At 31.7% G+C, this 14,541-nt stretch overlaps 1 long non-coding RNA gene across 1 annotated transcript; it reads left to right on the forward strand.

The window, feature by feature from the left end:
- Window positions 1-8,682: 8,682 nt before the first annotated feature.
- LOC127734890 (uncharacterized) lies at window positions 8,683-9,668 on the forward strand. Its single transcript, XR_007997811.1, has 2 exons — window positions 8,683-8,806; window positions 9,528-9,668. It is a non-coding gene; the product is annotated as an uncharacterized LOC127734890 (long non-coding RNA).
- The last annotated feature ends 4,873 nt before the right edge of the window (window positions 9,669-14,541 follow it).

The raw sequence follows: 14,541 nt of genomic DNA on the forward strand, positions 1-14,541 counted from the left end.
CAGTGGCGAAAATGTTACAAGAATAAACCTGAGATTACTATCATATACAATATATATATATATACATTGTCCGAAAATATAAAATTTATTTGTACGAGCTTTAAAAACAGGACGAAAAGCGAAGCTCGCCGGTTTTATAGGGAGTACAAATACATTTTATATTTCCGACAATGTACATATATTGTTTTCATCCTGCAATTTACACCCGGCACTTGAAGCTTTAGTTATTCAATCCAAATCATTGTCTCTGATTTTTCAAAGAAATCGAAAATTTAAACGCGGACCGCGAAGAGGACCTCAAAATGAAACTGTTACCCAAAAAGAAATATCCACATTACCGATTGCTCAACATGGAAGCGGGGTAACAGGAGATTTCATCTGTACATGTTCAAATAGAGCAAAAAATTATCTGTGTACCTGTTATTTGTACAATAGTTGGCTGATTGCAGGATAAAGTGTTATAGTAAAGTCAGAGAGAGTAATCATAAAACAAGAACATAGATATAAGAAGATGTGGTATGAGTGCCAATGAGACAACTCTCCATCCAAGTAAAAATTTATAAAAGTAAACCATTATAGGTCAAAGTATGGTCTTCAACACGGAGCATTGGCTCACACCGAACAGCATAGTCAGATTGTTACTTTTTATCGATATGGACCTCATTTTCGCAACTCGAAGATTGCCAGGCCTTATTCAAATTTATACCACCTTCTCATCTTCTGGTGTCCTGTTTTTTTTTTCTTCTTTTTTTTTTTTTTTTAGCAAAACGGTAATATGGATTCACAAATAATTTCCGAAGTAATTATGTTCATCACAATCAACGATTTCCAAAATGAACAAAAACAAAATCAATCGCTTAAGCGTCACTCTGAGGATTTGAATTGCAGAATTAACAAAAGATAAAAAAAAAGGTCGACGCGGTATTTAACAGCTACTTTGCATGTTAGTTTAGTATAAAATTGTAGTTTTTTAAGACATATTCATCGACATATATTTGACATCAAAGACAGTGTCAAAATGCTACAAGCTGTGACGAAATATCCCGGCGCAAAATTAATCAAGCCATATTTACTGATTTTGTTGATATTTTTTTCTTTTTCTTTAGATCTGAAATAAAACTTGAAAAGGGGAAGTAATTCTATTTTAAAATAGTCTGGGATGCTGGTCCAATTCTGTTTCGCGTCGGGCAGGGAGCCAACACCCCAGGCTGGTGTCTCAGATAAAAAGAGCTATGAAACTTATGTTTTCTCCCAACTCTTCGTTCGTCCAAAATAAATATTGTATTCCATTGGTGAATACTAAAAAAGTATATAGGGTTGAGTCGCTTCCTATGATTTCATATTAATCATATAAATCACATGCATACTATTCATTAGTAATTAATAAATCATTTGCATATCAAGTACAACAACTTATGAAAACAGCTAAGATTACTCCATAAAATCATTAAATATCAACAAAGAAAAATAAACGAGACGTGTTGTGGTTCCGTGTAACGCGATAAAGAATTCACCAGCCTTGCACTTATTGTATTTTATAGATCATATCACAGCACGACTTCGAAAAACCTAACGGATCTCGTTTACTGCCAAGAAGAAAGAACGGATCTCGTTAACTGCCAAGAAGAAAGAGGAAATGGATTTAAGATACCATTGAAGTTGCTTCATTTAAAAATGAAATGCAACACGTGAACCTAATTGGCTGTTTGGCTTAAAAGAGAATTAATAAAATAATTAATATGCACGTTTTATCTGCATTATCAAGGTATTATAGCAGAAGAAAGCTGGTATGGATTTTAATGTAACTGTTGTGTTATGTTCCATAAAACAGTGGTTTATTCTAATAGGGGCATTAGTCTTTTCAAAAATTCTTTCCAAAAGGTAATACAACATACCAAATATGAAATAATCGCTGGTTTGAATGATTTGATTATTGGATTTGCATATTATATATGTTTGGCATTAATCTGTTTATTGTATTGGTAACAAAATCCAACCAGGTTGAAACCGTATCTCCAAAACAGTTTTATGCGAACAAATCCGCCTTCATATTTCTTATGTGAGTGATATTAAAATTTTCAAGCGCTTTGATAAGATACATTTTTTCATATACATGTAGTGTTCTATTTATGTTGTTATAAGTTATTAATGTATTGCTTAGAGTATTCACAGTTTCACGTGTATAGATTGACAATTGTATAAATATTTCTATTTCTGCATTTCTAATTTTTAGAATTTAGAGATTTTATTTTTATTTGGGGATATTATCAAAATCATTTTGTTTTGCTCTACCTTATTCTCTGCTTTTTTCTATTTCTATATTGATAGAAATAAAAGAAATGTATTAGTTTGTCAGCTTACTCGTGGAAGTAAAATGAATATAATACTTCCATGGTCTACTGAATTACGAAATTATGTAGGTGAAACAATTGAGTCGCGACAGCATTATTTCTATATATTCTTTATGAATGCAGATATATTTTGTTTTATGCCATATTGCAAATATAAACTTTTCATTTTTTCATATTCTTGGTATAGCACTATGATTTTATTTTAGCAAATCTGACTTTTTTGGATTTTGTCAACAAAATGTATCATCTACAATGCTAAGAAATCAATACATCCGACTCTGTCTTTCGCAACCATACGTTTCCTCGCGTGAGGATTTTTCTTCTTTTTCTTCTTCACAAAATGAAAGGTTATACATGATTGAAACCATGAAAGTATCATATTGTCAATATAATACTTTCATTTTGGAAGTAAATCATGTAGATAATTTATATGTTTGAAAGTTAAAATGCTCAAATTAAAAAGAAAAATCAATAGAAACTGGAAGATGATCGGGCATAGAAAAAAGAAGAATAAACATTTATTTTGGCATTCGAGATAAGGGGATGAATATCATAATCTGTTCATTTTTGATAACGCTGAAATAAAAGCTTTTCGAGACAAATACATATATATATCTTTCCCTTATTCTTACACGATTTATCCTTTTCCTGACCTGTTGATTATTTTTATTTAATCAACGTGTGATTCGTTTGATTTCAGTTCTTCATTGGTCAAAATTCGATTATGATGTCAAATTTTCTTGCTTTCCTCTGAATTTCATATTGTGAAGTCATAAAAAAGGCGACCATGTCTGATGACGTCACATAGAAATAACACATCTTTTTGCAGATCATTCAAATAGAAGGATTGAGTTTGTCTGCATATCGTACGGTGTCTGAAAACACACTTGCTAACATGTCCAAGTGCATTTGACCTTGGTCTCTTTTCCATTCTAGTGACTTGACTTATTTATTCCTTTAACTTGCTTTTCTGGATAAGAGACCAGGTGTACCTCTGTTAGCAAACTATATGATGGTTATAATATTTGTATTGGCACTCTGACGTATTTGAACTAATTTAGAAAAAAATAATAATAATCATAACAAGATTCATGTTGTGCAATTTTATATGATCATATGTATGATATATATTCTATGATAGTCTCATCCACTTTATGTGAATTTTATTTTTATCTCCATTTATGTTTATGTTTTATGCATGATAATGTACTGCGTGCTATGGTCATTATGTCCCTTCAGGGGCCCTTATTTGGAAAATAAAGAACTTTGAACTTTGAACTTTATATAGTGAAATGCACTAACTGACCATTTGAATACCAGAATAAAGATGTATATTACTAACTACTGCCTTTATACACATCGATGATATTTTTTTTAATTAATTTATATTTTATTTAGCAGTAAAAAAACAAAACAATTATTTGAGAAAGTACATAAAATATTTTAAACAAGATTAATGTTATATACATGTCAAATTTTGGCAGATATCAATTAGTCTTTGCAACTGCTTAAGATTATATTGGATGCTTGTTATTTTCAAGTAGCCTAATTATAGCGAAGTCCTCGAGATCCGAGTGAAGTATTTCATGTTAAAAATAAACTGGATTATAACATTGACATTGACACATATTGTGCCTTTGATATTGACCTAATATGATCTGACCTTACCTCAAACATGTCTATCTTATTTTTATATAGATATACTAACTAGAGCTGTGGTGAGATGATTAAAGCTGTAAAAGTTCTCCTTTGCAAGGTTTATGGATATTTTATCAATAAGGTTTTTTGACAAATGTAGGCACCAGTTGTGCCCCATTAACGACAGACTTGTTCCTGTATAGTTTATGGCTAATCTCAGTAAAGGTCCGTCTAATTCCATTTGATACAGAGAAAAAAATGACATTTACTTTCACCTTAGCGATACTTTTGCTTTAAATTTTCTAATCATACTTCGAAAATTTAATCACTTAAACTTACTTAAATAGATCCAATATCGACAGCAACACTTTTCCTTTTCTTGATTAGGATGTTTCAGATTTACACGGGGAACTCTATACTAAAATTTACGATAAAAGAGACAATGTTTCAAGCATTATTGTTGATTTGCCATTTTGGACAGTGATGTTCCTTTGGTCCGTTCTTTCGATGTGTATATTTTCCAACTCATTCGCTATGCTCGTGTGTGCAGTAAAGTTAATATGTCTATGATCGTAATATATGTATAACTAATAAATTATTAAAAAGTAAAATAACAAAAATACCGAACTCAAAGGAAAATTCAAAACGGAAAGTCCCTTATCAAATGGCAAAATCAAAAGCTCAAACACATTAAACACATGGAAAACAACTGTCATATTCCTGACTTGGTACAGGCATTTTAAGTCAGGGATTTCGGTACAACAAATAACTTTAACACCTTTATTATTTTTATGTAAAAAAGTCATATGAAACGAGTTTCTTGTAATGTTATCGAAATTATTGAACCAATAAATGCAAATATACTAAACTAAGTCCTGTATACCCTTTTTATATTTCTTACGAACCTATAACGTAGCACCGACAACTAATATTTCATTCCGTGGTTCTTGATCGCAAGCCATTTACTTTCGAGTTTGTTGCCGAATTTTACTGGATCGTGACATTGATAAACAATCAACACAGAGTACGTTGAACACGTGACGGCTATGTAAATTGAAAGAGCTATGACATTTGTTTTATATTTTCTATTCGTTCCCATTTGTCAATAAAATTATTTCTTAACAGATTAGTTGTATGAAATTTGTCCTTTAAGAATCAGTTATAACTATTTACCATCCAGTGCACGTTCGTTTACATTTTTTCATCACGGTTTTCCACTAGCACTTGCGCTGTGTGGTGGCAGAAGTTCTAACGAGAGGTATCGTAGGTAAGGTCACTGCATATAGGAAAATATCGGCGAATTAGTGTACAGGAAGACAATAATTTAATAGCAGTGCATTTTTGAAGATTTTGATAATATAAAGCATTTTCTTTTACAAGAAAGTTCACGCACACTTGTTTTATAGTAAAACTTAGCCATTCAAGTGTCGGGGGCGGATCCAGCCATTTTTTAAAAGGGGGATAAAGGGGAGTTCCAACCATATGTCCCCATTCAAAAGCATTGATCGCAAAAATAAAGGGGGGGTTCCAACACTTGGACCCCCCTTCCTGAATCCACCACTGAGTGTATAAAACATATTCAACTTTTTTTTAAGACTTGAAGCTTCATATGACTTTAATCCCAGAAAGCTATCTGAAAGAATTACAAACAAAAAACTATAATTTGGATAGCAAACCAAACAAAGTAAATAGAAATCTGATGATACGTCAAAACGACAAACGAGGTTTACAAATTGTCAATTAATTTTAAAAATTATTTTATGTCGCTTAAGGCATCATGGTTATATAGATTAGTAATCACTAAACTTGCCACTTATATATATATCTTTATTCTCATCACCAAATACATAGGTACAGAGAAGACATGCATGTAATACAATACATTAGATACATAAACATAAATATACAATATATACAACAACAACAAAGACAAAAAGAAGTTATTCAGGAGGACACACTCGCTTTTTTAAAATTCGTATAAACTTACATAAATTTATGAGATCTGTCCTATTTGTAGACGACATAATTTCAGTAAATAATATAATATTTGGCCTTATACTAAAATTTCGATTTATAAATTTATTTCTCTCTTCTCTAAAATGTGGACAATTAATAATGTAATGGAATTCATCTCCAATATCTAGCTTACATAAATTACACTTTCTTTTTTCCCTTTCTATATTGTACCATCTTCCAAGTTCGACTGGAAGTTTATGGTTACATATTCTAAATTTACATAATGTTAAAAAATCTTTTTCAACTAAAATATTAAAATATTCTTCAAAACACAATAAATTCTTAAAAATACGATAATTCAAGGCTTTGGAACAGTTTTGAATAGTCTCGTTCCATGTTTGCTTGAATTGATCACACAATCTTACTTTGATATTATATTTCAACCATACATCATTTAAAAAGAGCTGTGTGTTCCAGATATAAGAAAATCCACATTCATCAAATATATTTTTAACACATATTAACCATCTAAAATCTATGTTTTTAGTACAATACAAGTGGTACAGTAGCTTATAAATAATACAAGAATACTTTGACTGCTTTCCCATAATTAATTTAGACCAGTAGGATATCATCCTTAATTTTACATCAATAGCAAGTGGAAAACGTCCTAGCTCACCGTAACTTAGAAGGTTAAACCTTTTAAATATTTAAAGGTGCCTACCGCAATTTTGTCTATATTTAACATGAATTTAAAAATATATCTATAGATATAAAAAATAGGAATATTTTAAGGTCTTCCAGAATTTAATAGAGAAACAATAAAGTGTTGGATTTTGACTGTGGGTGTGTAAACAAAACAACCAGTTACATTTGTTGATATAAGAAAACAAATATATGGGGTAACCTGGACTGCTGAATTATCCCAGAAGTTTTGATTCGCATTGTTAAAAAGAAAATTCAATTAGAAGTACAGGAAACGATCTTAGAAATAAGACTATATTTGTGACTCTGTGTTTTTCAAATAAAATTGTATATTATTCATTAATATGCAAGAAAAAAGAGACTTCAACAGGAATAAACAGATGGCATAGAGGTTTAAAATACAAGAAACTCCAAATATGAATTAAGTGTATCACTTTATGTTTGAACATCTGACTGAAAATACATAAATAAATGTTCAGACGGAAATTATAACAGTTTATTATTCCAACAAAAAAAAACTTTCATCACAATGGAAAATAAGAGCCAACGGTATGTGTTAGTTTTGCCATCTTGGAGAAATCTATACATATTAATTTTTAATTGTTCATATTTGATAAGATTTTGGCAAAAAGTCTACGAGTAATGTATATTTTGTAATAGAATTACAACACCGATATTTTGAAAAAAATCACAGACAGCAATTTTACTTTTGAATTTTTGAATTACAATACTTATTTTCTTAAATGGATAAAGTAAGAGAGTATGGATATAATATAGTAAGTTCTAGGTTACTAAGAGTTAAACAGAACATAATCAAAGACAAATTTTAATGAAATTTTATTATTAAAAAATAAAAGAAGAATATGTTTAAGGCCACACATGCCCCGTGATGTTCCAAGTTACAAAGGGGCATAACTCTATAACGATAAATGACTCACTGCCCAAATTCGAACTCTGTCTGCATGATGTGGATCTTAGCATTGTGAACAATTTTATAAATTTACGATGAGGCAATTCTTAAGTCAGAAAAAAATAGCAGCTTTCCAAGTTATGAAGGGGCATAACTCTAGAACGGTAAGCGCACTGTCTAAATTCAAACACTGTCTGTCTGTTTTTATTCTCAGCATTTTGTATGAATTTCAGAAAATTTGCATGAGCCAAACTTAAGCTAGAGTGCAGAAACAAACAAAAAAAATGCGAATTTCAAAGTTATAAAGGGCACAACTCTAGAACAGTAAGTGACTTACTGTCCAAATTCGAACTATGTCTGCGAGTTTTGGTTCTCAGCATTGTGTATGAGGTTCATTAAATTTGGAAAACTCAAGTTAGAGTGCGGAAACGAAAATTGGACGGACGGACAAGGGTAACACTTAAAGCAACGGGGGCATGAAAAGTGTATATATCAATAAATTAAATCAGCTGATTAATCTCTTGGGTATGCAGTCAAGTGAACAGTTTTCCTCTTGAATATTTGATTTAGTTTCACTGACTTTGCTAATTGTATTTCATACTTTATTATGTTAATATTTTCTTATTTACTTGTAATTGACTTTCGATGTTGGATAGTATTTTATTATATACTTATATATTATATATTACTTATTTCAGTGAACAACTTTCATTTCCCTTGGTTAGCAAATTGTTTACATTTATAGTTGTCGTTTGATTAATATTTCGATTTGATATATATTAGCAATTGTGTAATTAAAAATAATATATACATATGCATTTATTTGAAAAATCTTAATATCATAGCCTTCTCTATTATATTTAAGGTTTATGACCCCTTCTGTAGGCCTTTGTATACAGAAATTTTCTAGGGGCAATAATATCTAAAAAGCAAAAATACTTAATAAAAAAAACTTGTCATTTTGAACATATACCGGAGAGAAACGTCGTTCACAGCAATAATATGTATTGTCTTATTGCATTTAATAGAAAGGTTTCGTTTTTTAGCAAATCTGAGACTACTATAACACAGAGATTGGTCACTTCCCGTACTGACCAGTCAAATAGTAATTAATTGTAAGTCTTCGATCACGTGACTCGGCACGTGACTCGCAATGATTGACAAGAAGGATTCGACCGCCATTTTTGACAGCGAAAGAGAAAATAATAATTAACAAATGTGGATTTATAAAGAGTGTTATGTTCCGGTAAGTGTGAATATAAGATTTGACATAATAATAAATGTTGGTTTTTAAGCACTTTAAATAAAATAAGTGCAGTTATAGACTTGAATTTACCGACCAAACCGGAAAGTAACCTCCAGTTATCACCAATCCGTGGGACAGGGTCAATGAGCAACTCACCCATAACTTACATTCAGATGAACAATCTGTTTTCCGGATAATGTATGTGCAAGCCTTAGTAATTAACCGATGTAATGATGTAAAATTTGTAATTATATGAAATTCCAATTTTTCTGTATCAGTAAGTTCCCGCTGCAGAACTGAGAAACACACGAGACAAGTTGCACACACACAACATGAGGTCTGATAGGTGAATTTGTATTGTTAGTGAAAGAAATTTAGATTTATATTTGGTTCCCTTGATAATATATATGTAGTCTATACATGCTAGTATAATAATATTATGCAATGAAAATGTGTCACCATGTGAAATACCAGTACATCATGAGTTCCTAAATAGACGTATTTTTTTTTAAATAAATGACCCAAACATGATGTAAAAAGTACATGCACCTTTGGTCTGCATCCTTTATCAGTTTAAGTATTTTGATCCATATTGACATGATTGGTCAATTACTGCTGAGTCTCAAGTCTCAGATTACTGTCTTAAAAATTAATGAATTGCCTATGCTATAAACTTGACAAAGATTATTTCTTTTTATTTATAATATATTCTTTATTGTAGGAATACCCCAAGAAAGAAATCACGCATTAGAAGAAGGGAGAAGTACTACAGGAGAAAATGACTTTTTTTAGTATTTTTTTTAATTTCATTGAATTTGTCATGCTTGTCTTACATGGAGAAATAAATATTTAAGTCTTTGAATATACATTTTTATTATTATATACATTAAAACTAAGACAGGAATGCAGAAATTCACTAACACGCTCAGTTTGGATAACAGTTCAATGAAAGAAAAAAAACAAGTAACCACACATCTTTATATATCAAAGGAATAGCCACTTGAAGCAAACTTTAAGGAGATTTTTATATATTTTTGCTAATGATCATCAGAAAACTCCTTTAGTCCAAATGAAGTTCAATGAAGTGGATGTAAGTTATTGGAATGCACCGTAATTACCTTCAACAATGAGAAAACCTATAACGTGCAGTCAGCTTCAAAAGTCCCCGACATGGAAAATATATAACAATTCACTAGAGAAAACGAAGTGTCTACAATAACAAAGCAATTTACGAAAATTCAAATATGACGGACATGAACCAACAGCAACCACTGAATTACAGGCTCCTGACTTGAGACGGGCACATAAAGAATGTGACAATGTTAAATATTTTTAGGCGCTCATCACCACCACTAGCATGGGACATTGGTGTAACGACATAACATAAAAACAAACTTTAAACATAATTTGAAAATAGTTCATTTCGGTTTAATCAGGCTGACTGTACATGAAATATTTGCCATTGACAAGCAGTTGTGAATCGAAGTTGAATTTACAGAAAGGTGACATCAATATATGCTATCATATTTAACATTCTTGTTTAGATCTGACATTGCTACGTATTTATACAATCCGCATTATTTTTGGCTTCTCAGAATTTTCACATGGTAAACTGTCAGCAGTTACCCAACAAAAAAATGTTATAGGGAACCTATTTACAAAGCATCATGCTGACAACAATTAACATGGTTTGTCACCAAACATTAAACAAGCACATTTATATTTGCTGTGGCTAAAAAAACTAAAGCAAATCACAAGTCTTTTCATCTGAGTTGCTCAATTATTAGGGTTACAAAAAGCATAGCGATATAACTAAAACATACGACACTTTAACAATAGACAATATTCAAATTTTCAAAAACTTTACGGCTCTGTATTGAAGCACAAAATTTCTTGTCTTTATTTCCTATAATTTCTATGCCATTTTTCTCTATTCTTAAATCTTAATAACTTATTATTTTCTCTTCTCTATTCTTTATTTGTCGGTCCATTTTTCTCCATTCTATACTTTTTTTGCCCCTATTTCTCCATTCTATAAAACCCCATCCACACCCTCCTGAATCCTACCACAAGTGCACCGACGATATTTGACAAGGTTTACTACAATAAACATGTATATTGGGCACTCAGCAGTGAAATACCTTACAAGTATAGAATAAAAGTTTACTGCAATAAACGGAGCCTCGTGTACCTTGGGCACCCAGCTGTGAAACAAAATTCATCTCCCATGCTTTTGAGACTACCTGTCTTTACAGGTAAAATAATTCTATATTAGATACAATTAACGGACGTGTAGCAAAACAATGTAACTGTAAGATTGATAAGATTAATCACATTCACATTTTCAAGAGTGGCCGCATAATAACAAACTATTAACAATTATTAATGATTAAAAACAAAAATTTAAATATGAATAGAGATAACTGCATTTGAAAGATAAAAACTATATTCTTTTTTTTTTTTGATTATTTCAATTTTGTTTTTAAATTATTTTTAAAAGAAAAATAATAATATCCGATACTGTTATAGTATTCTCAGTGATAGGTGATATATGTCGTCTGCTACGGTCGAATACGAAACTACGTTAAAATAACGTAGCTAACTACCGGAGACTCAGATAATCCGATAAATCTATAGTGACCAATCTCTGTGTTATAGTAGTCTCAGAGCAAATCAAGCCAAGATCTTAACAGCAAATCCACATACTTTATTACAAGATTTTCGTTATAACATATTACACACATATTACTCACCTGTTGATCCGTATTGTGCTAGTGTTTATTGTTTATAAAAAGTATTTAAACAACCGCTACAATCCCAAAAAACAAGTGTTGAGTCACTAAAGCTGAGCGCACCTTAAAAGGTGTGCTTGCATACGTCCATATCTGTACTTGTTTTTACAGATATCTTTATTTAAAATCTTGTTTTATGAAAAACATTGGTAGCACTGCATGCAGTTATCCCATATCTTTTAAGTAGTGAATTGTCAAATATTAGAATACAAGAAGAAAGGCTGGTGATTTTTTATAAATTTTCCGTATATTTGGCATTGAAAAAAAGGGTACGTAATCCTTAATAAACTATTTGAACGTTCCGCATTCAATTCATCTAAACCCTTTTCCCACCTGGTCACATATGGCGTCGTCGACAAACCAGATAGCAATGAATATAGTATATACCAGAGACAGGGGGTTCATGATTGAAAGGCGAACTTTAACGAAGATGATTAACAATGCTGAAACCGTTAAACTAATGAAGACCGCTGTAGTAACTGTGCTTTTCACTATTTGGAATATAGGATGTGACTGCAATGATATATGTTGAAATGAGTGAATTATTTTTTTTATTCTGGATTATGTGTTTTATTCATAAGTGATTATAATGATGCATTGCTTCACTTTTTGTGAATATTAGTTGAAGTTATATAATGTGTTTTTTTTGCATTTGTTTGATTTTTTTTATATTTTCAATAGTTTTGAAAGTTCAAAATGGCAAGTAATCATACTTGGAAGTCTTTAGAAAAGCAAGTGAATGAATTGGAGAATAGAATCTAGGAAATATCCTGGTAACCTAGTGTTGAAATTAAGTAAAAAAAAAAAGCACCGAATGAAAAGAATATTTGTATGTGTGTACAAAGGTAGAAAGATTCCTACATTTTCTGGGTTATAACTTCCCGCTTGAAGATTAGGTTGAAGATATTAATACTGTGCTACATTCACGTGAAATGACATGTCAGGAACGAACGGATTTTATACATCTAAATCTTTAAGGTTCTGCTAAAGATGAAGTGAAATAGCGTTCTCATCTAGAACGACAAAGTCCTAATCAAATTTTAGAAATTAAAGAAAAAGCCTTTTGCGTGAAGGATACTATAACCAAATCTCAAAAGAATTTTGTGGATCCTGTGCAAAATCCAAATGAATCATTTAGGAAATTCTCACGTTCCTATGGGTTTAATGGGTAAAATTAAAAATAAAGACTCGACTCTACGTGGATACAAAATAAAGAAAAACAATTGTGCGACCAGTTTTCACAAAATGATCAAGATAATATTTTACAAAGACATCTTAAACAAACAGTCCGATCACAACCTCATATTCTGTTTTTGGATATACATGAAGAAGCGCGTATGTGGTTTGAGGAAGAAGAATATAATGATAAACTATACACTGCAAAGATAAAAAGTGAAATGACCGCTACTGTACCACAAGAACCTATAGCTATCGTTTTATAACTATAGTCATGTCTTTTCGAAAGATGACGGTGATGTTAGATAAACAACTGGGAAACATAGAATTCGCACTTTAGATGATGAACGATTGCTCAACCGTATTGATGAATTCCGCCTTCACAGTATGAAGAGGTCAATGTTGATATATAAAAACTAGTTGAAAACAAGTTTATTCGTGAAAACACGAGTGCCTTCACTTCACCTGTCGTATTAGTACAAAAAAGACAATTCTCTGCGTATATGTGTGGATTTTAGAAAAATGAAGTCCTACAAAGATGCGATCCACTACTTCCTATTGAGGAATCATTTGATGCTTTAAAAGAGAGGCGAAAGATACCAAGGGGACATTCAAACTCATAAGTCGAAAACAAACCGACAACGCCATGGCTAAAAAAGGAAAAAGACAAGCAGACAAACAACAGTACACAAAACACAACATAGAAAACTAAAGACTGAGCAACACGAACCCAATCAAAACTGGGGGTGATGTCAGGTGCTCCGGAAGGGTAATCAGATCCTGCTCCATATGTGGCATCCGTCGTGTTGCTCATGTAAGTACAAACCTAGAGATAAGTCTAATTCGGTAGGTCACATAAGGGGAAAAGGGGACGGGATTGTAGTTACGACAATTGGAACATATGCGTCGTCATCTGTGTAACAGATGCTTCATAACGGTCAACCAACTGGTGATGACGTCCGTAAATATTACGAATGAATGATTTAAACTTGGAACTTTTGGTTTAAGAGCTTCCTTGTGTGCAGCAACCATCTATCAAGGAAACAATGATAGGAAATACAAGCCATGGAAAATTGTATCAACTGGAAGATATATACTCAGTATGCAGGCGCTGCATGAATGTTGCTTCATGGAAATGGAAAGTTCACAATTGGAAAGCGGAACACAGTTATTTCCCACAATGGATTTAATAAATAGATTATACAATGTTGTGTCGATGCATGAAAGTGATACCGGGAAAACTGCTTTAACGACATCGTTTTAACATTATGTATATATTCGAATGGCGTTCGGATCATGCAAACCGCCGTCAATTTTCCAGCGTTTGATGCAACATTGTTTTCGAGAAAAAGATTTGTAACATTTCGTTAGTCTTCTTAGATGACATTATTATATACTGAGCAAACACAGAAGACCATTGGATACGTTAAAAAGTTGTTTGTCTTTTCGTCGTCTTTCGTTTTTTGCCATGGTGTTGTCAGTACTCGAATGAGTTTTAAGGTGTAATACCACCAAATCATAGTACGTCACATCCGGTTGCATACGAAAAAGGGTCAATTAAAAATATTCCCTTGAATTTGACAGTTGTAGGAAATTAATCCTACATTTCATTGCAGTTAAAAAATTCTGAGTCATAAACATATAACTTGGGTGTTTCAAAGCACCATTATTTTTTTATTTGGTGTTTCTATAGAATATTTTGGAAACTTGAGGTTACATGTTTACTAAAGCTTGTAAACAGGAAAGAAAGGGGTGGAAATTTGATTG

This window comes from Mytilus californianus, unplaced genomic scaffold, assembly GCF_021869535.1.
Source record: "Mytilus californianus isolate M0D057914Y unplaced genomic scaffold, xbMytCali1.0.p SCAF_3, whole genome shotgun sequence".
In the NCBI taxonomy this organism is placed as follows: domain Eukaryota; kingdom Metazoa; phylum Mollusca; class Bivalvia; order Mytilida; family Mytilidae; genus Mytilus; species Mytilus californianus.